The sequence below is a fragment of the Macaca nemestrina genome, chromosome 5, assembly GCF_043159975.1.
Source record: "Macaca nemestrina isolate mMacNem1 chromosome 5, mMacNem.hap1, whole genome shotgun sequence".
NCBI lineage: Eukaryota > Metazoa > Chordata > Mammalia > Primates > Cercopithecidae > Macaca > Macaca nemestrina.
Window position 1 is genome coordinate 83,220,239 of NC_092129.1, and position 22,253 is coordinate 83,242,491.

Genomic DNA, 22,253 nt, shown 5'->3' on the forward strand with positions numbered 1-22,253 from the left:
TATCATTGTTTTTATTGCATTTGCTTTTTTGGGTTCTTGGTCATGAAATCATTGCCTGAGCCAAGGTCTAGAAGGGTTTTTCCAATGTTGTCTTGCGGAATTTTTACAGTTTCATGTCTTAGATTTAAAGACATAATCCATCTTGAGTTAATTTTTGTATAAGGTGTCAGTTTCATTCTTCTACATGTGGTTAGCCCATTATCCCAGCATGATTTGTTGAAAAGGGAGTCCTTTCCCCACTTTATTTTTTGTTTATTTTGTCGAAGATCAGTTGGTTGTAAGTATTTGTGTTTATTTCTGGGTTCTCTATTCTGTTCCGTTGGTCTATGTGCCTATATTGATACCAGTACCATGCTGTTTTGGTGACTATGGTCTTATAGTATGTTTTGAAATCAGGTAGTGCGATGCCTCCAGATTTGTTCTTTTTGCTTAGTCTTGCTTTGGCTATGCATGTTCTGTTTTGGTTCCATATGAATTGTAGAATTGTTTTTTCTAATTCTGTGAAGAATGATGTTGGTATTTTGATAGGGATTGCATTGAATTTGTAGATTGCTTTCAGCAGGATGGTCATTTTCACAATATTGATTTGACCCATCCATGAACATGGAATATGTTTCTATTTGTTTGTGTCTTCCAAGATTTCTTTCAGCAGTGTTTTGTAGCTTTCCTTGTGGAGATTTTTTGCCTCCTTGGTAAGGTATATTCCTAAGTTTTTTTTTTTGTTGTTATTTTTTTTTGTTTTTTTTTTGTTTTGTTTTTTTGCACCTATTGTAAAAGGGATTGAGTTCTTAATTTGATTTTCCACTTGGTTGTTGTTGGTGTATAGAAGAGCTGTGGTTTTGTGTACATTACTCTATTATCCAGAAACTTTGTTGATTTCTTTTATCAGTTCTAGGAGCTTTCTGGAGGAGTCTTTAGGGTTTTCTAGGTAAACAATTATATTGTTAACAAACAGTGACAGTCTGACTTCCTCCTTACCGATTTGGAGGCCCTTTATTTCTTTCTCTTGTCTGATTGCTCTGGCTAGGACTTCCAGTACTATGTTGAAGAGTGGTGAGAGCTGGCATCCTTTTCATGTTCCAGTTCTCAGAGGGAATGTTTTCAACTTTTCCCCATTCAGTATTATGTTGGCTGTGAGTTTGTCATAGATGACTTTTATTACATTGAGGTATGTTCGTTGTATGCCGATTTTGCTGAGATTTTTAATCATAAAGGGATGCTGGATTTTGTTGAATGCTTTTTCTGCATCTATTGAGATAATCATGTGATTTTTGGTTTTAATTCTGCTTATGTGTTGTATCACATTTATTGACTTGCATATGCTAAATCATCTGTGCGTCCCTGGTATGAAACCCACTTGATCATGGTGGATTATCTTTTTTATATGTTGTTGGATTCAGTTAGCTCGTATTTTGTTAGGGGTATTAGCGTCTATGTTCATCAGGGATATCGGTCTGCAGTTTTCATTTTGGTTAGGTCCTTTCCTGGTTTTGGTATTAGGGTGATGCTGGCTTTATAGAATGAATTAGGGAGGGTTCCCTCTTCTTCTATCTTGTGGAATAATGTCAAAAGTATTGCTATTAATTCTTCTTTAAATGTCTGGTAGAATTCTTCTGTGAATCCACCTGGTCCTGGACTATTTTTTTTGGGGGGGGGGTATTTTTTAAATTACCATTTAAATTTTGCTGCTTGTTATGGGTCTGGTCAGAGTAGCTATTTCTTCCTGTTTTAAGCTGGGAGGGTTGTATTTTTCTAGGAATTTATCCATGTCTTCTAGGTTTTCTAGTTCATATGTGTAAAGGTGTTCATAGTGGCCTTGAATGATCTTTTGTATTTCAGTGGTGTCAATTGTAATATCTCCTGTTTCATGTCTTAATGAGATTATTTGGATTTTCTCTCTTCTTTTCTTGGTTAATTTTGCTAATGGTCTATCAACTTTTTTTTTTTTTTTTTTAATATTTTCAGAGAACCGGCTTATGTTTCATTTATCTTTTGTATTTTTTGTTTGTTTCAATTTCATTTAGTACTGTTTTGATCTTGGTTATTTCCTTTATTCTGCTGGGTTTAGGTTTGTTTTGCTCTTGTTTCTCTAGTTCCTTGAGGTGTGACCTTAGATTGTCTGTTTGTGCTATTTTAGTCTTTTTGATGTAGGTATTTAGGACTATAAACTTTCCTCTTAGCACCGTCTTTGCTGTATCCCTGAGGTTTTGACAGGTTTTGTCATTATGGTGGTTCAATTTGAAGAATTTTTAAATTTCCACCTTGATTTCATTTTTGACCCAATGCTCATTCAGGAGCAGGTAATTTAATTTGCATAAATACATGCAATACCATGTATTTGCATGGTTTTGAAGGTTCCTTTTGGAGTTGATTTCCAGTTTTATTCCACTGTGGTTTGAAAGACTGCTTAATATAATTTCAATTTTCTTAAATTTCTTACAGCTCATTTTGTGGCCTATAATCATATAGTCTATCTTGTAGAAAGTTCCAGGCACTGTTGAATAGAATGTGAATTCAGAAGTTTTTGAAATGTTCTGTGTATATCTGTTAAGTCCATTTGTTCCAAGGTATAGTTTAAATCCATTGTTTCTTTGTTGACTTTCTGTCTTGATAACCTGTTTATTGCTGTTAGTGGAGTAATGAAGTCCCCCACTGTTATTATGCTGCTGTTTATCTCATTTCTTAGGTCTATTAGTTATTATTTTATAAATATGGGATTCCCCATGTTAGGTGCATATATGTTTAAGATTATGATATTTTCCTATCAGAGAAATTCTTTTACCATTATATAATGTACCTCTTTGTCTTTTTTAACCTCTGTTGCTTTAAAGTTTGTTTTGTCTGATATAAGAATAGCTACCACTGCTCACTTTTGGTGTCCATTTGCATGAAATGCCCTTTTCCACCCCTTTACTTTAAGTTTATGTTTGTCCTTATGTGTTAGGTGAGTCTCCTGAAGGTAGGAGATGATTGGTGAATTCTTATCCATTCTGGAATTCTGTATCTTTTAAGTGGAGCATTTAGGCCATTTACATTCAATGTTAGTATAGAGATGTGAGGTAGCACAGAATTTATCTTGCTATTTGTTGCCTGTGTACCTTGTATTTTTTTCGTTGTTGTTATTTTGTTTTATTTTCTTGTTTTTGCTTTTTATAAAAGCTTTTTATAAAAGCAAATAAAAACCTATAAAAGGTCCTGTGAAATTTGTGCTTTAAAGAGGCTCTGTTTTGATGTGTTTCCAGGATTTGTTTCAAGATTTACAGCTCCTTTTAGCAGTTCTCGTAGTGGTGGGTTGATAGTAGCGAATTCTCTCAGCATTTGTTTCACTGAAAAAGACTGTATTTTTCCTTCATATATAATGCTTAGTTTCACTATATACAAATTTCTTGGCTGATAACTGTTTCATTTTAGGAGGCTGAAGATAGGGCCCCAATCCCTTCTAGCTTCTAGGGTTTCTGCTGAGAAAACTGCTGTTAATCTGATAGGTTTTCCTTTATAGTTTACCTGGTGCTTTTTTCTCACAGCTCTTAAGATTCTTTTCTTCATCTTAACTTTAGGTAGCCTGACGACAGTGTGCCTAAGTGATGATCTTTTTGTGATAAATTTTGCAGATGTTCTTTGTGTTTCTTGTATTTGGATGTCTAGATCACTAGCAAGACTGGAGAAGCTATCCTAAATTATTTCCCTAAATACGTTTTCCAAACTTTTAGATTTCTCTTCTTTCTCAGGAACACCAATTATTCTCAGATTTGGTGGTTTAACATAATCCCAGACTTCTTGGAGGCTTTATTCATTATTTATTTATTTATTTATTTATTTATTTATTTATTTGTTTATTTATTTATTTTTAATCTTTGTTGGATTAGGTTAACTCGAAGACCCTGTCTTTGAACTCTGAATTTCTTTCTTCTACTTGTTCAATTCGATTGCTGACACTTTCCAGAGCATTTTGTATTTCTCTAAGTGTGTCGAATGTTTCCTGAAGTTTTGATTGTTTTTTCTTTATGCTATCTATTTCCTTGAATATTTCTCCCTTCACTTCTTATATTGTTTTTTTTTAGATTTCTTTGCATTGGGTTTTGCCTTTCTCTGGTTTCTCCCTGATTAGATTAATAACTAACTTCCTGAATTCTTTTTCAGGTAAATCAGGGATTTCTTCTTGATTTGGATCCATTGTTGGTGAGCTAGAGTGATATATTTGGGGGTGTTAAAGAGCCTTGTTTTGTCATATTACTAGAGTTGATTTTCTGGTTCCTTCTCATTTGGGTAGGCTCTGTTAGAAGGAAGGTCTAGGGCTCAAGGCTGTTGTTCAGATTCTTTTGTCCCACCGGTGTTCCCTTGATGTAGTACTCTCCCCCTTTTCTTATGAGTTTCCTGAGATCCTAGCTGCAGTGATTGTTATCTTTCTTCTGGGTCCAGCCAACCAGCAAGTCTATAAGATGCTGGAGGTTGTCTGCAGAGTCCTGTGATGTGAACCATCTATGGGTCTCTCAGCTCTCAGGATACCAGCACCTGTTCTGGTAGAGATGGCAGGGGGGTGAAATGAACTCTGTGAGGGTTCTTAGCTTTGGTGATTTAATGTTCTACTTTTGTGCCAGTTGGCCTCTTGCTAGGAGGTGGCACTTTCCAGAACACATCAACTGTGGTAGTATGAAGAGGAACTGGTGATTGGCAGGGCCCTAGAACTCCCAATAGTATATGCCCTTTGTCTTCAGCTACCAGGGGAGGTAGGGAAGGATCATCAGGTGGGGTCAGGGCTGGGCGTGTCTGAGCTCAGACTTTCCTTGGGCAGGTCTTGCCACTGTGAGTATTTGGGGTGTCTTCTGAGTCCTGCAGGAGCAGTCTGCTTTTTTCAGAAGAATTGTGGGTCCTGATTTGTTCTTTCAGTCGTTCCAGATTCTTTAGTCACTCTGGGAGGCTGTTTTCCACCACTACACTTTCAATGCCTCTTCTTGTACCTCTCTGGGGAACTCTTGAAGAGGTGGTGCGGGCAGTCAGTGTCTGACTGCGGACATGGCCACCTCAGCAGCAACTACCAATCCCGGGTTCCACTGGCTGTGTGTGCTTCCGCCTCTCAAGTTTTGAATACTACTTCCCAGTCTCTTTTGAAATTTCTCTTAATTTGCCCTCTAATATAAATCCTTCATTTAAACAGGTTCATCTCATCCATAGCTTTATCTTTGTTAACACACTGCATTCTGATTGACTTTCAAACTAATATTCCATTCCTGATTTTTTTTCTGGAATTTATGACCCATTAAACTTCCTATTAGTTCTTTGTGAATGTCCTACAGGCTGCTACTAATGACTATATTCATACCCAAACGTTGTATATGTCCCCTAAATCTCTTTCTTCTCTTCTCTTTCCAAACTTACAGAATGCTATTACTACTTTAGTTTCTTTCCAAGTCAATTACATAAGTATCACCCTAAACTTCTTCACATTCATTTCCCCTCCTCAAAGAAACTACCAACCCCATGATAATCTTCTGCTCCCCAAATTGTATAAAAATATTACCAACCTGTTTTCTAGTAGTCAATATTGTCCCCCTTACTACTAAACTGCTACTAGCAGTTGCAATCCTTTATTTGTTACAATGTTATCCTTCGAATGATACATTTCTAAAGCTGGAAGAAAAATCTAAAAGCTTCTTAACTTAAACTTAAGACATATAAAGTCCTTTATAATCAGCTCTGTATTCTCTGTTCAAATGAATTCATGTTTTGATTCTGTCCTTAAATTTTACCTTCTGTCATTTCAAATAACAGATGTCCTTTCTTCTGTGCCTTCCCCGTCTACTTGTTAATTTCTGTGTTTGAAAGCTCTTCATAGGCCTCTCTCCCTGGTAACAGGTTAAATCTTACCTACAGGTTCATGATGCTTAAATACTTGTTTGTGTATTTTCTATATTCTTATAAAAATTATCTTTATTGAGGAAATGAATGTGTTTTATTCATTGTATTTCTAAAGCTTATAATAGTACTATTTGATGACTAAATAGGTTCTTACTTTTATAGAGATGAAAAGATAGTTGTAGAATAAGTATGGCTTTGATATACAAACATGTAAATATAATTTGAATATATTTTATCTATTTGCTTCATAGATTTTTCTTGTAAAAACATACAATTTATTTTTTATAAAAACATCATGTAGCAAATTCCATTAAATAAAGTTATTTCTTCTAGGTTCTATCAGAGAAAGTGAATATCCTAGGAAATTTTTGGAAACATTTTTATTTAGAATATTTTACTTTAGTATTTCTAAAAATACATAAAATGTACCTACTATTGACTAAATCATCTCTTTCTCATTAATATGTTTAAAAGTTTTAATATATTCTTAAGTTTCCAGGCTTCTAATAAATAAAATAGCTAAATATTATAGATGCTGTGAGAAAACAGGAACATTGCATGCTGTATAGTGAAAAGTGTTCAAAGTAAGTTAGAAATGAATGAAGTAAATGTGTATCCTTCTGTTTAGTTTCTCAGAATAGTTTAAAAGACAAACATAAAAGAAAAGAGTAACTGCATAAGTATATGCAGAAAATATTATGAGCATATTAACTTTTTATTGTACAAAATACACTAATTTTCTTTTGTGTGTGTGTGTGTGTGTGTGTGTGTGTGTGTGTGTGTGTGTATGTTTGGAGACTGGATTTCATTGTGTCACCCAGGCTGGAATGCAGTGGTGCAATTCTGGCTCACTGCGACCTGGAATTTCGTGGGCTCAAGTGCTTCTCTCACCCCAGGATCCCGAGTAGCTGGAATTACATGTGTGCACCACTAAGCTTGGCCAAGTTTAGGATTTTTGTACAGAAGAATTTTCACCATGTTGCCCAGGCTGGTCTCCAACTTCTAGGATCAAGTGATCCTCCTGCCTCACCCTCCCAAAGTACTGGGATTACCAGTGTAAACAAGAGTGCCTTGTCTTAGCTTTCTTTATACGCTCTTCCTTCAAGATCACTTTTGATCCAAAGAACTTAAACAGAGCCATTTATACTTAAGACTTTTAAAGGAGAGCCTGAAGAATTAAAAATGATCCCCTTGCTCTGAAATTAGATTTACCTTTACATTTAAGGTTTTTTTTTTTTTATATGTTTATTTGTAGTAACCTCATGTGTTCATTTTATATATCTTATCTTGCCTCTTAGATTAATGTGTTCTGAATGACAAATATCTGCCAATAGCACAAACTAAGAAATACAGTTTAGGCTACTTTGTCACTGTAAAATTTGTTATAACTTGGCAAAAATGGAAGATTTCTCTCACATATGTCTTTGGTATTTCTTACGCTCTTAGCCAGAGTGCAAACAGTATTCTTTAAGAAAATAGTGTTTATATAAAATAAACCTCTATAAAATATAATTAGTCTGACATTATGTTGTAGATGAATTTTCAAAATTATAGATTATCTGTCCCACATTACATTGACTTCCACTTACACATATCAGATTTATATAGAAGTATCTTATTTTCATATGATTTTGGAAAGTTACTCTATGTGATTAATATGCACTCATATAATAATTAATGTGAAACCTACTATCTAATGATAGTTACCTAATTTTCTCTAAGAGATATTTTCATTGAAAACAATCTTTAACTCCTCTGCAATGGATGCATGTATAACAACACATTTTGTCTACAGTATAGTGCCATTAAGCCAGTCTCAACATTTTAGGATATACAAATTTTTAACATATCTGTGACTCCAGAATGGCCTTTAAAATAAAGGGCTGCACAGTGCCTGGTATTTCTGAGACATTGCTGTTATACACATACCTGGCAGAGATATACGAGGGACTGCCTATTTTTGGATCCTTGTACTAACCATAAATGTTATAAAAGAAATAATTTAGCAAATTATACTTTGCTAAATGTTTAACTTTTTCAACTTTGGAAAACACAGAGTAAATATAAGTTTCACTGTAAATTGTAAAGAATGTGTATTTGTAATATAATTAGATCTGACAAGAGTAAAAAGATATCTATCGGGGCACCCGCCCCTGATAATTCAACATGGGTTCTTTTCTATTTCCCTGAGTGTTGACCAGTCTGAGAAATAAAGGGAAAGAGTACAAAAGAGAGAAATTTTAAACCTGGGTGTCGGGGGGAGACATCACATGTGGGCAGGTTCCGTGATGCCCCCTGAGCTATAAAACCAGCAAGTTTTTAATTAGCATTTTCAGAGGAGGGAGTGATTGTACAAATAGAGTGTGGATCACAGAGATCACATGCTTTAAAGGCAACAAAAGATCGAAAGGCAGAAGGTCAGGGCGAGATCACAAGGTCAGGGCAAAACTAGAATCACCAATGAACTTCCATGTCCCACTGTGCATACATTGTCATCTTAACAGGGTTCAAGAGCAGAGGACCAGTCTGACTAGGATTTGCCAGGCTGGAATTTTATACTCCTAGCAAGCCTGGGGGTGCTGTAGGAGACTAGGATGTGTTTTATCCCTATCTACATCTGCATAAAGGCAGACACTCCTAGGGTGGCCATTTTAGAGGCCTCGGCCTGGGAATGCATTCTTTTCCCAGGGCTGTCAATTATTAATATTCCTTACTGGGGAAAGAATTCAGTGATATTTCTCTTACATGTTTCCAGTAATAAGAGAAATATGGCTCTGTCCTGCCTGGCCCACAGGCAGCCAGACTTTCAGGTTTTCTCCCTTGTTCCTTGAAAATTGTTGTTATCCTTTTCTTAAGGTGCCCAGATTTCATATTGTTCAAACACACATGCTCTACAAACAGTTGTGCAGTTAACGCAATCATCACAGGGTCCTGAGGCAACATACATCCTCAGCTTATGAAGATGACGGATTAAGAGATTAAAGACCCCAGCATAGGAAATCACAAGAGTATTGATTGAGGAAGTGTTAAATGTCCATGACATCTTCACAATTTCTGCCATGGCTTCAACTGGTCCCTCCTTTCGGGATCTCTGACCTCCCACAATAGATATCCAACTGCGTTAAGACATTTTCAGTCCTCAAAACATTAATGACAACAAAAACATAGAGTAGGAAAGTTTTTCAAAAGTGCAAAAGAATCTGCAATATCAAGTTAAATTTGAAACCAACAGTCTGTATTGTATCTTGAGGAAAATAACGTCTCTCAATCAAGCTGCCATCCTTCCTCCTTCCAGAACAGACCTCAGGTATTTTTTTCTTTTTTGAGCTCTTGAAATATGGCTTTCCCTTGGGTGCCATACCCTCTTCTCAATATGTAATACTTGTTCTAGTTCTTATATCTATTTTGTGAAACAGGGGTTTAGCATAAATACACATGATTGTTCAATACATTGACCTCTGTAATTCAAACAAAAAAAAAGAACCCTTTCAAAATATCAGTAAATAAAAGACTACCTGTTGAGGGCAAGAACAATGCCTTGCATTGTCCTTTTTTATGGTCATAACACCATATCATACAAATATTAGAAATGTATGTAAGTGAAAATATATGTGTGTATAATAGTAACCTCAAATATACACACTTTCTAACATTCTAATGCATAAGATACACTCAATAAATAATTAAGTGCCATCATGTTTTCTGACATTGTATATCTCCAGTGTGAATATCAACTAGTAAAATATGTTTCCATTTGGTTAGATAAAAACCACGTTGACTTTTGTGTGGTAATCCCAGACATAGCCAAATTAGATTATTTATTGGGAGTGACTGCACATCCTAATTTATCTGAAGGAAGTGGAACTTTCTTCTGAAGAAATAAGAATCGAGTTAATTTCTCTAGAAACTTTTATACTATAATATCCTTCACAATTTGAGAACATAACATTGACTCACTTGAATAAAGGCATTTAGATATATTCAGTTTATTTCATTCCATGGGAATTCAGTGAGTGCTTCTTTAAATCCCTACTATTCCTTTGTTGAGGAACAGAAATTGACTTTAATATTTTCTAGGGTTGATTCAATTCCTCCTAATAGTTGTTATATTAAATAAACAATTTATCTTTCAGTATAAATTTGTTTCCCTCTTTGCGAATAGAAAATTAATTCTTAATATACACATGTAGAAAATAAATAAATATAACTTCAAATGCCTTATTATCAAACTCAAATTTACAAATGTCTGACAGCAGGTGATAATACATGGGCCAGCCTTCAGATATTACTGGAGCTGATTAGCTTAAGCAAGTTAAAGTGATAGACAAGGTTACAGTCACTTCCAGAAATGAAAGGAGAAAGAATCTACCTCAATACATTTGTCTGAAAAGATTTTTACTAGTCCAAATATTTTATAATCTGTAATTTTTATATATTTCATTCACATATAAACATTTTAGTGTTGCTTCATGTAACATACAGGCACTCTGACTGCCATTAGGCTTCAGTGAAGTTTAAAGACAAAGTAAACATTTGAAATAAAAAACCCAGATAAAAACTAAGGGCATATTACTTGAACTTTTTAAAGTAATTTCAATAACTTTTTTTTCACAAATTTGAAGTAAAACCATATATATTTCATAGTATATTGAATTACTGAAGTATGTTCAAACTTTTAGAAGATATTTAAATTGTTTTTGAACAAATATGTGATAATTTCTCAATTGTACATATGAAAACTTAAAGACAAAAATTTACACTAGAAATATGTAGAAATATTTATAATGTATTTAATCTCTGGAGTCCATGTAGTCATATGATTTATTCTTTCCTATCACTTACATAAACATAACCAAAAGTAAATTCAGAAAAATATATATTATATTCCAAATATGGAAAAGGTTCATTAAATAAAATGGATTGTGTTGACTTTTCTCATTTTCTTTATAATACATAGGAATTTTTAGTAAATTTTAAGTAAAAGAAATAATTGAAAAATGCCAATAAATTTTACTATATTTAAAATTAAAACTTTATTTTTCAAAAGACACCATTAAGATGTTAATAAAGCAAGCCACAAAATGTGAAAAGATATATGCAACACATACAAAAGGCAAAAGTATTGTGTTCAGATTATATAAAGTATCCACAAAAAGCACTAAAAACTTTTACACTAACTAATAAAAGATTATACAAAGACCTGAGCAGACAGCAAATATTGAAATGGCCCATAAACATTAGAAAAGGTAGTTAGTCTCATTATCTGTCAGGGAAGTACCAGATGAAACCTCCTGAACACTTTGCATAATGACCAAAAGTATTAATAGATAAAGTTACAGTAGCAGGTATTGGCAAAAAAGTGGAGTACCTAGAATGCTCGTGGTCTTCTAGGAACAGCATGATTGTGAATTTGTACAACTACTGTGGGAAACTGACAAAATGTTGAAGGTATGGATATTCTGTGTTCAATAACTTCATTATTATAAATGCAGTCATGCGTCACTTAAGGTCAGGGATATGTTCTGAGAAAAACATCATTAAGCAATTTCATTATTGTACAAACATCACTGAGTGTACTTATGCAAACCCAGATGGTGTATTCTACTATAAAGCTAGGCTATATGGTATAGCCTATTGCTCCCAGGCTACAAACCCGTACAGCATGTCACTATATTGAATATGTAGGTAATTGTAACACAATGGTATTTCTTTATGTACCTAAACATATCTAAACAGAAAAAGTCCAGTCAAAATATGGTTTTATAATTTTATAATATGATATTATAATTATATATGATTATATATGGAGCCACCATCATGTATAATGTTGGTTTTTTACTGAAACATCATGGTTTTCTTCTTCAACTCTTTAGTTATGTTATTGGTTACATTTGTTGTGCTTTCAATTATTAACTTATTTTCTATTGACCATGAATATTTTGACAATCAAACACTAGACTGTAGGTGTATGTATATCCTGGGGCTTTTGGATTACACTGTAGAACACTTGAGGCATTCTTCAGTGTGCATGACTTTCCAATGGAAGTGATTGATAGGTAGTATACAGTTTCTCTCTCTCCATCTCCTGATTTTTCCTCAAGGCAACACAGTTGTTATTTGCTTGGTTGTCTTTGTTACAGTATCCATGCCTACCATTTTAAAAAATTATTTAAGAATACATTTTGTAATCTAACTAGAAAAAGTAGCAGCAAAGGCAAAATAAGCAGGAATTAACTTGCCTGTGGACTTAATAATGCAAGTTGCAATTAATTATTTCTGGAGTCATGGGAACACACAGCATAGAGGGTAGGTGGGGCCTTCTAGGTGCTGAATCTAGACATCTGTGGGGTCTCCTGGGTTCAGCAGCTGTTGATTCAAGGTCAACATTGACCATTGAAGGAGCGGTTTAAGAGTACCAGGCAAAGGGCAAACTGTAGATCGATCTTTATACTGTTATCACAAGAGAAGTGACATACTTTATATATGTTTCTATTAGCAAGGTCTGTTTTTAATACCATATACTTTATATCTCTATACATTTATATTTCTAATAATACGGTTATCACTGATACATGTAGACACTTTTAGAATTTATTAAATCCTTGACCTTGTGCATTATTCTATTAGCAACAGTTGCACCCCCTCCTCAGCCCTCCCCTTCCTCTTTTTAAGCTGTTTTATGAAAAAGATCTAGAAGTTCTTGATTCATTTTTACTTTTCTTTCCAGAGGTAGAAGAGAAAGTTGATTGGTTGGTTGTTTTTCAATTATGCCATTAAACTAAACATTTCTGTTAAATTACCCTATCCTTTGTTCTCTTGACTGTTTTCTTTGTAATGTTTGATGACAAGAGTGATACTTTGCTGAAAAGTCTTTCCCCTATTGTTTATCTATTGTCAGTATTTTATGTTGAATATGTAAAGAACATTAAAATCCTAAAACATCAAAAAAAAAAGAATACATTTTGTGAGCTATGTTTGCAAAAGAATACTCCATTTAATAGTGTATGAGTTATGGCACCTCTGTACAGATCTGACTCCCATCTTGTCCTTTTGAATGGATATGTAGCAATGTCATACTAATCAAAGTGTTATCTTTCTGTATTATGCCACTACTTAAATTTCAGCTCCACACAGAATTAAAGTCTGTCTCCACCAAGTCTCTGGTAGAAATACGCCCTTGCTCTGAAAGGATGGGTAATTCTCAGTCTGCATCCACATTCCATGTCTGTTTCATTCACCACAAATAAACTAAACTGATCTTTTACATGTTCAGATTTGAAGCTTGCACTTTCTTCTTCGAAACCCATCAATGGCTTCCTTTAAAAAAAAAAAAAGAAAGAAAAGCTCAATTAACATTACTTCCGCTTCCAAGGCCTTCCAAGATGTAGTCCTTGCCTAGTTCTCCAATCTCATCCATAATTCTCTTATTTTCTTTTTAGAATGAATCCTAGCTGCTCTGACATTCTCTGAGTCCCTAAAATCAACTGAACTCCTGAAATTGCCCCAGCTGCTTCAAATATTTTTTCATTAATTTCTATCTGAACTGTTTTTAATCATTTACCTTGGCTAAGCCCCGCTCATTCTCTAAATCCACGAATCAATATCATTTTATATTCAAGAAAACTTTCCTCACTCTCACACGGTTGATGTTTTTTGAGCTTCATACTTTTCTAGAGAACTACTAAAGAAACAATATTGAAATTGTCTCTCTATAAGAGATATGAATCTTTACTATCCTTCTGCAACAGAGGTTAGTCTTATAACACAAAATACATAGACAAAAAATTACTTTGGTTTCAAAAATATATATCCATATGGAGAGTTAATTATTCTAGGACAATAGAATAGGTAAGTTGATTTAGTAGAGTATGAGACGTACACATATTTTTATGCACTGGAAGACGAAAGTAAAAATAATAGTTATACATGTATTGTTATTTGTTAGAATAAAATATATCAGTTTCACAAGAAGACACTTTCACCAGCGTTTGATTCTCAAAAGGAAATTAATATGTGTCTGTTCTCGAAGGGATATTAGGGAACATACTGAATGGAATTTATTTCAGTTATATTAAAGAAACTATAATCATTTATTTGTAACATGTATTAACCCTCTTATGGAAATAAATTAGGAATAGCACATAAATTTTGGTTTTAGACCTTAGCAACATGTATATTGACACTATTTGAAGATTTCTGGAAACAAATGATTTATCTTTCTAAACTGTTTTGTAAAATATTTAAATTGTTGTAAAAATATTTTAATAAACTGTGATATATTTCAGGATAAATGAAAAATATTGTCACTTTATAATTAATATATACAATAATAAGTATCATTGAATAATGCCTTTTATTCCATGAAAAATTATACAAATTGTGAAATTGGACCATTTGTTCAGGTCTGTGAAGTGCTCAATAAAACAGCAACAAAATTGAAAAGGATATGTAATCTACATCCATGCTATAATATGACAGGCTATGACTATAAATATCAATTTGTTTCCTGTCACAACATCTATCACATGTAAATATTTGATTCTGATCCTGTATTATAGTATTGCATTTTTAAAAAACTTTTATTTCAGGTTCATGTTACATGTGCAAGTTTGTTCTATAGGAAAATTGCATGTCATGGGGGTTTGGTGTATAGATTATTTCATCACTCAGGTAATCAGCATAGTATCCAATAGGTAGTTTGTTTATCCTCACCCTCCTTCCATCCTCCAGTCTTAAGTAGGCCCTGGTGTCTGCTGTTCCTTTCTTTGCGTGCATATGTACTCAATGTTTCACTCCCACTTATAAGTAAGAACTTGTGATATTTGCTTTTCTGTTCCTGTGTTAGTTTGCTTAGGATAATGGCGTCCAACTCCATCCATGTTGCTGCAAAGGGTATGATCTCACTCTTGTTTATAGCTGTGTGGTATTCCATAGTATGTACCACCATGTTTTCTTTATCTAGTCTACCATTGATGGACATTTTGGTTGATTGCATGTCTTTATTATTGTGAATAGTACTGTGACGAACATACATGTGCATGTGTCTTTATGGTAGAATGATTTATATTACTTTGGGTATATACCCAGTGATGGGATTGCTGAGTTGAATGGCAATTGTGCTTTGAGTTCTTTGAGGAATCACCAAACTGCTTTCTACAGTGTCTGAACTAATTTACATTCCCACCAGCAATGTAAAAGCATTCCCTTTCTGCTACAATCTTGTCAGCATCTGTTATTTTTTTGGCTTTAATGATAGCCATTTGGACTGGTGTCAGATGGTATCTCACTGTAGTTTTGATTAGTATTGTACTTTTCAAAAAGTAATTTTGTCTTTTAATATTCATGAAAAAATACAATGTATTCAAATTAATGTATTTAGTCATATGCTATGTTCTCTTCTAACCCACCCATTGAAAAGAATACAGTAAACACATTTTATGTAAAAGAATGAAACAACAACAACAAAAAACCATCATTAAGTTATGTGGAGATTTTTGGTAAAATAATATTCTTACATGTATATTTTCATTGATTATGTAAATTTGGCACAACCTTTTTGGAGAGAAAAGTTGATATATGTCCAGGACATGTGAACAAATAGCAAGTTAAAGTTATACAAAATTGGCCGGGCGTGGTGGCTCATGCCTGTAATCCCAGCACTTTGGGAGGCTGAGGCGGGTGGATCACAAGGTCAGGAGTTCAAGACCAGCCTGGCCAAGATGGTGAAACCCTGTCTCTACTAAAAATACAAAAAAATTAGCTGGGCGTGGTGGCATGTGCCTGTAATCCCAGCTACTCCGGAGGCTGAGGCAGAGAATTGCTTAAACCTGGAGGGGCGGAGGTTGCAGTGAGCCGAGATTGCGCCACTGCACTCCAGCCTGGGTGACAGAGACTCCGTCTCAAAAAAAAAAAAAAAAAAAAAAAACATACAAAATTTTGTCTATCTGAGATTTGAAGAAAACTTACACATATTATTGTTTATTGCAGCATTATTATAATAGCAGACAATGGAAACAAAAATACATGTCCAAATTCATAAGTATGGGAAAAGAATCCTAGTCAACTGATTCAAGGAAATAAAAGGTATAAAAACACATTTGCAGCAGATACTGGCACACATATTATACTTTTATATCAAAGTTTAAATATTATAGTCTCTCTCTTTCTCTCTCTCTCTCTATATATGTATATGTACACTTTGATGTAAAAGTAAAATTTATTCGAAGGCAATGGTTTATGTTTATTGTCCCTTGTGGTTAAATATATTATCTAATTTGCTACAATGAGCAGGTATTTATTTCGTTTTAAGAAAGAACTATTTCTAAAATATATTATGAATTTAATAGCTACACATTTATGTCTTACCCTTTAGATCATTAATTATGACATTGAAGGCTACTAAGAGAATAATTTTATTTTCTGGTTAGAGGTAGAGATCATTTTCTCACTAAAGCTTTTGTTTTTTTAAGCATTTTTCTCCCCCACCTACTTGGGGGAAATAAATCTAGCACTTTACAAAGAGAAAAATTTACCCTTAAGAATTCTTTCACGCAATATATATTCTTTTCCTTAAATGACTCAATGTCACATTTTGTTAAAATACAGATTTTGAAGCTTATAAAAGGTCATTAAATACTAATAATGCAGCAATTGACTATAATTAAGGGGAAATTCATTGACTTATGTGTATACTCAAAATATTAACCAATCAAAACAATAATTTCAAGAAAAATAATACATACAAACAGAAGATATATAAGCCTAAGCAAAAACAAGAAAAGTTGTCTCATTCAATTTACTATTGCATCTCTATTGTTTAGGTTAAAGCTATATTTTATCAAATTAATAAATAGTATTATAGGTAAATTGCATTAAATTCTTTGACTTTGTTTTTCTGCCCTCTCAAAATTCCCAGATATCTGTCAATTCCAAGAAGAAAGCATTAATGAAACCTTATGATGTAACATGATTTTTAAAAATAATTAATGAGTCCAGATAATACCCAATTACCTTATATTATATTATTCATTCTGAACTTTTAACGTTGACTTCTTTTAGCAATGGCTAAAATTTTAATTACTTTTTTAGCTGTCAGTTTAATTTGAAATTTTGATCAGTAATCAATTGCCATTATGCTTTTTAAAACATTAGATTTGCTTTTTAGTATGGTTTTCTAATTTTGAATCAAAGGATTCAAGAAAAAAGAAAAGAAAAGAGAATAGTTGTCTTTGTGAAAGAGTAATGATGCTATGAAAAAGTAAAAAAAAAATAGTTCCTCTTGTAGGCAAATGGTGACGTTCCCAACTGATGTAAACATAGCTCAGAAAAGTCACATTGCAACCGCAACAATGACTAAACACCTTTCTGTTCTGATTAGCCTTTTTAACAATGACAACTTTGGTCACACTTTAACCCTTCAGACTTTATATTAATAAAAATAATAATAAAATGCTCATTCACCAGTTTGCTCTTATTTTCACCAGAATTGAATCTTTCTTTATTCACACAATTTAGAATCATGCGACAAAATCATAAATTTTGGGGGAAGGCCTTTATTCCTTATTGACACATATCCATGGTTCCTCTACAATTAGTAAATAAACAAACCTACAAAATCCATTTAGCAAATCATCAGTTTTTACTCTTTCATAAGTTTTATATTATTGGCACATACTCCACACCGGTTTCTCCTATAATATCATTTTGTATTAATATGATATATCTATTACAATTAATAAACTAATATTCATACAGAATTTTGAACAAAAGTTTATAGTTTGCACATAAATTCATTTTTATTGAATGTTCTTTTTCTGTTCCAGGATACTTTTTATGTCTTTTTTTCTCTTTGTATTTCGGTTTGGGTATTTCTATTCCTTTGTGATAAGTTCATTGATTCTTTATTTGGCAATGTAAAGTCTTCTAATAATTACACTCAAGTCTTTAATATTGTTTCTGTTTTATTTTTAAATTCTACCATTAGCTTTTTATCTTTTATACTCTTCCTCTCTGAGACACTTTCATTACCCATCTCTTCTTGCACATTTACTTTTGCTGTTACAGTCCTTAACACTCTGTTAGAGTCTTTAACATGTTAATCGTAGTTGTCTTAAATTCATTATCTGTTAATTTTAAAGTCTGCATCATATCTAAGCATGGTAATGACAATCGATTTCTCAAGACTAATTTTCTTTCCTTTGAGCATGCCTTGTAAATTTTGTTGAAAGTTAAATATGTACTGGGAGCTCAGTTAGGCCTTTCATATGAGGTTTTACACTTACCTCTCTAAGAGTTAGACTGGGTCTACTATTTGCTGTAGCTCTAGGTACCAGAAGCTTCAAATTCCCTTAGTGTCCTCATTTTTGTCTCCTCTTTAACTTGGATTTCTCTAGGTTCTCTTCCTGAGAGTCTGTGCAGGCCCAAAAGAAAATACATTGTTCTACCAAAAAGGCAAATGCACTCCAATGATCACTGTAGCACTATTCAGAATAGCAAGGTCGTGGAATCAACCTAGGCCCCCATTAATGGTGGATTAGGTAAAGAAAATGTAGAACATATACACCATGGAATACCATGCAGCCATAAAAAAGAATGAAGTAATGTCCTTTGCCACAACTTGGATGAAGGTGCAGGCCATTATCTTAAGCAAATTGAAGCAGGAACAGAAAACCAAATATCGCATATTCTCACTTATAAATGGGAGCTAAACAGTGGCTACTCATAGACATAAAGATGGCAATAGTAGACACTGGGACTACTAGAAGGGAGATGGAGAGAGAGGGGTTGAAAAACTAACTATTGCGTACTGTGCTCAGTACCTGGGTGACGGGATCACTGTACCCTAAACCTCAGCATCACATAGTATACTCACATAACAAACGTGCACATATACCTTCTAAATCAAACATAAAAGTTGAAATTATAAAAATAAATAAATCTCAGTCTTTTATTTTGCCCATATCTTTCGGCTGTGAATTTCAGTCATTTATTCATTTTCTGTCTCTGGCCCCTTCTTGGTTTCTTCATTGCAATATTTCCACTGTATTTGCATGTGTTGACCTTCTTGACTATGTTTAGTTTGTTTGTTTTTTTTTTTAATTGGTAATACAAGAGGACTGGAGGATGCTGGAGTACAATAACTTCCATATCCCAGCTGGGATAGGGTTCAGGTAAAATATTTTTCCCTGCAAAGGAAGTCCTTGATTTTCAGAATTGTATTTGGTTTTTGACACTGATTACATTCACCTCTATCATGTCAAATCCATGTGAATATCTTTCAGAGATGTTAAACTTGGGTATCTGGTGGCAAAACCTACTAAGTGTTTGGGGAATGCATAATGCTGTAGTCTCCAGGAGTTTCTTACTCTTGTGTTAGTCACTCCAGCCTCCAGCTGGAATAAAAATCTTATGGAATGATAATATATTATAAGATTTTGTTACCTTCATGTTGTCACTTTCTTCATCTACCATGTTATACATAACTAATGTGGATTTTAAAAAATGGAACCTGGAGCTGTGGTGGTTTTAATAAGATTAAATGGTTTAGGTTTCAGATACAAGTATCTTCTCAAGATTGTGTGACAAAGGGCTGAGTCATGTACTATAGGTTAACAGACATAAAATAGGAAGACAGACAACTGAATGTGCAGACGAGAGTGGCAGAATCAGTAGACTGGTCATATGTTAGAGTTCTGGCAAGTGTCTAGTTTCCAGGAATCCTTGAAAACATATAATGTCACAACAGTTACAATGTTAACACAGTTGTGGAAGATTGTTTAATGTTCTAAAATTGAACAAGTTTCTCAAAAGACAGACAAGAAATAGTAAAATATACAGATGGAGAAAACTGAGTGGAATTTTTTTTCTACTGTATCATGTTAATTCATTTTAAAAACACATTATAAAATACAGCATTAGGAAAATTATTAATTTAGTGATATAAAAATGGTTTAGAATTTTGTATATTTTAGAATTGTAACAAGAGATTTTCCTTGAAGATATTTCAATGACAAAAAATTTATGTATACACTATATAAATAAAAAAACCAGACATCACTGAGCACAATTGATGTTTAAGAAAAACTCTTTGTTGCTTAAGAATAGCAGTTTTTCCTCTACTATCACCATCAAAAATAGCAACCACACATTTCTATATACTTATCATATTTATGATCCATTGTTATGACAGGTAAATAAAGCATATGACCCTGTAATCAGAACAGCCGATTCTCAAACACAGTACAATCACAGGGTTTTGTTTTTCTGAAAACGTTTGTATACAATTATTTATAGCAATGGAAAATGTCATAAATATGTGAAAAACTGTTATAAACTGTGAAAAACTGTTGTAAACAATAGTATGCATAACTAAAATTGCATTTATTAATTAAGGAGATATTATCACCAATTTTGTTTTATTAATAGTATAGAAGGACAGGTGCTGGGTATGTTATCAAATCAGAGAATAAGAAATCTTGTTTGTAGTTTGGTTCACTGATTTGGTATTGACATAAACATCAGAGTAATGATTATAATATTGGATATTTTCCAAGAACCATTAATTACCCACAGGTTCTAGGTTTGATGATGATGGCAAGTTGTAACTAGATATCTTTTGAATATTTGTCACATATGCAAACTATTTCATACATTTAAAGAGTAAAATAAAGATGAAATCAACTAATTTCCATTTTCAGGGAATCAGTTGATTTGTTTAGAAGTGTATGTAGAAAATCCAAACTTGCTGGTATTTACTGATTTATCCTTCTCTTTTGTACATTTATAAAGAGTAAAATTCATAGGCCCAAGAAAAAATGAGAGAATCAGGAAAAAGGAAAACATTATTAATTTACAGAAATAATTATACTGAAGAATATCTATCTGCTTTCTATTGCTCTGCTGAATGAAAACAGCCAAGAAGTAACCTAAGTGTAATAAAAGAATCATGCCTCCTGAGGCTTCAGCAGTTAAGATCAAATGGTGGTGATTCACTGACACCATGTAATGAAAAGAGATGATCAGAAATCATTATCCACAGTGGGAATAGATTAGATATTTTATTTTATCTTACATGAGTAAAAGAAGAGATAAAACGCCTACTATAGGCAATTCATTTCAATTCTCTTTTTAATTATAAAAGCAATATATTTTAGAATGATATAATTACACTGTGTAAAGAAAAAGAAAATCACATTAAATCAAATTTTCAGGTAGAAGACAATGTTAAAGTCTTGGAATATTTCTTGTAAGTATTTTTAGGTAATTTTGGTCACTTGAGTTTATCCATCTAGTATCTATCTACCTATTTATCATCTATCATTTGTTTGTTCATCCATCCTACTGTTTTTATTGAAACTGCCTATCATAACAAAGCCAATTTACATAAATTAGGAATTATTGACAGTTGCATTGATTACATGCTATTCATCACATGATTTTTTTCAGAAAAGCACAAAATGTGATAGTTTAATATTTGGGCTTTATATTAAAAGTTATAGTGAATCTTCAGGTACTATTTCTATATGCCATACTTTGTTATGACTATTAAGTGCAGGTAACTCATTTTATTTATCCCCAATATATTTTATGGATAAAACATTAATATCATCATCATTTCACATCTGTAAAACCTGTAAGACAGAAAGGCCCAATGATTAATTTTCTAGAAAACTGTGGAGGATAGAAAATGGTCCCCCAAAGAAATTCATACCCTAATCCTTGGAATCCATGGAAATATTACATTACATGGCAAAATGAATATTCCATATGTGAATAAGGTCATGAACCTTAACATGGAGTTATCCAGGTAGTCCCAATCTACCTGCAGGAACCCTTTTCCCTGCTGTAAGTAGAGGAGGGGAGATCAAAGAATTTCAGATCATGAGAAGGATTCAACCTACCACTACTGGCTTTGAAGACAGAAGAAAGACGGGCAGGAGCCAAGAAACGTTAAGTGGCCTCAAGAAGCTGAGAATAATCCAACTCCTACCTTGTTTATATTCTCAGCATACCTGTTTTTGAGACAGGGTCTCACTGTGTCACCCAGGGTGGAGTGCAGTGGTGTGATCTCGGCTCACTGCAGTCACTGTCTCCCAGGCTCAAGCGATCCTCTGGACTCAGTTCCACCAAGTAGTTCGGACTACAGATGCGTGCCACTGTGCCTGACTAGTTTTTCTATTTTTTGTAGATATGGGGTTTTACCATGTTTCTTGGGTTGGTCTCGAACTCCTGAGTTCAAGTGATCCACCCAACTTGGCCTCCCAAAGTGCTGGGATTATAGGCGTGAGCTACCTCGCCCAGCCAGAGCATACTTTTTAATACTTCACAGTGTGATTTCTGCTTCTTAATATAGATATTATATTCATTAATCCATATTTGTATTTCTCTTTACTTTTTCT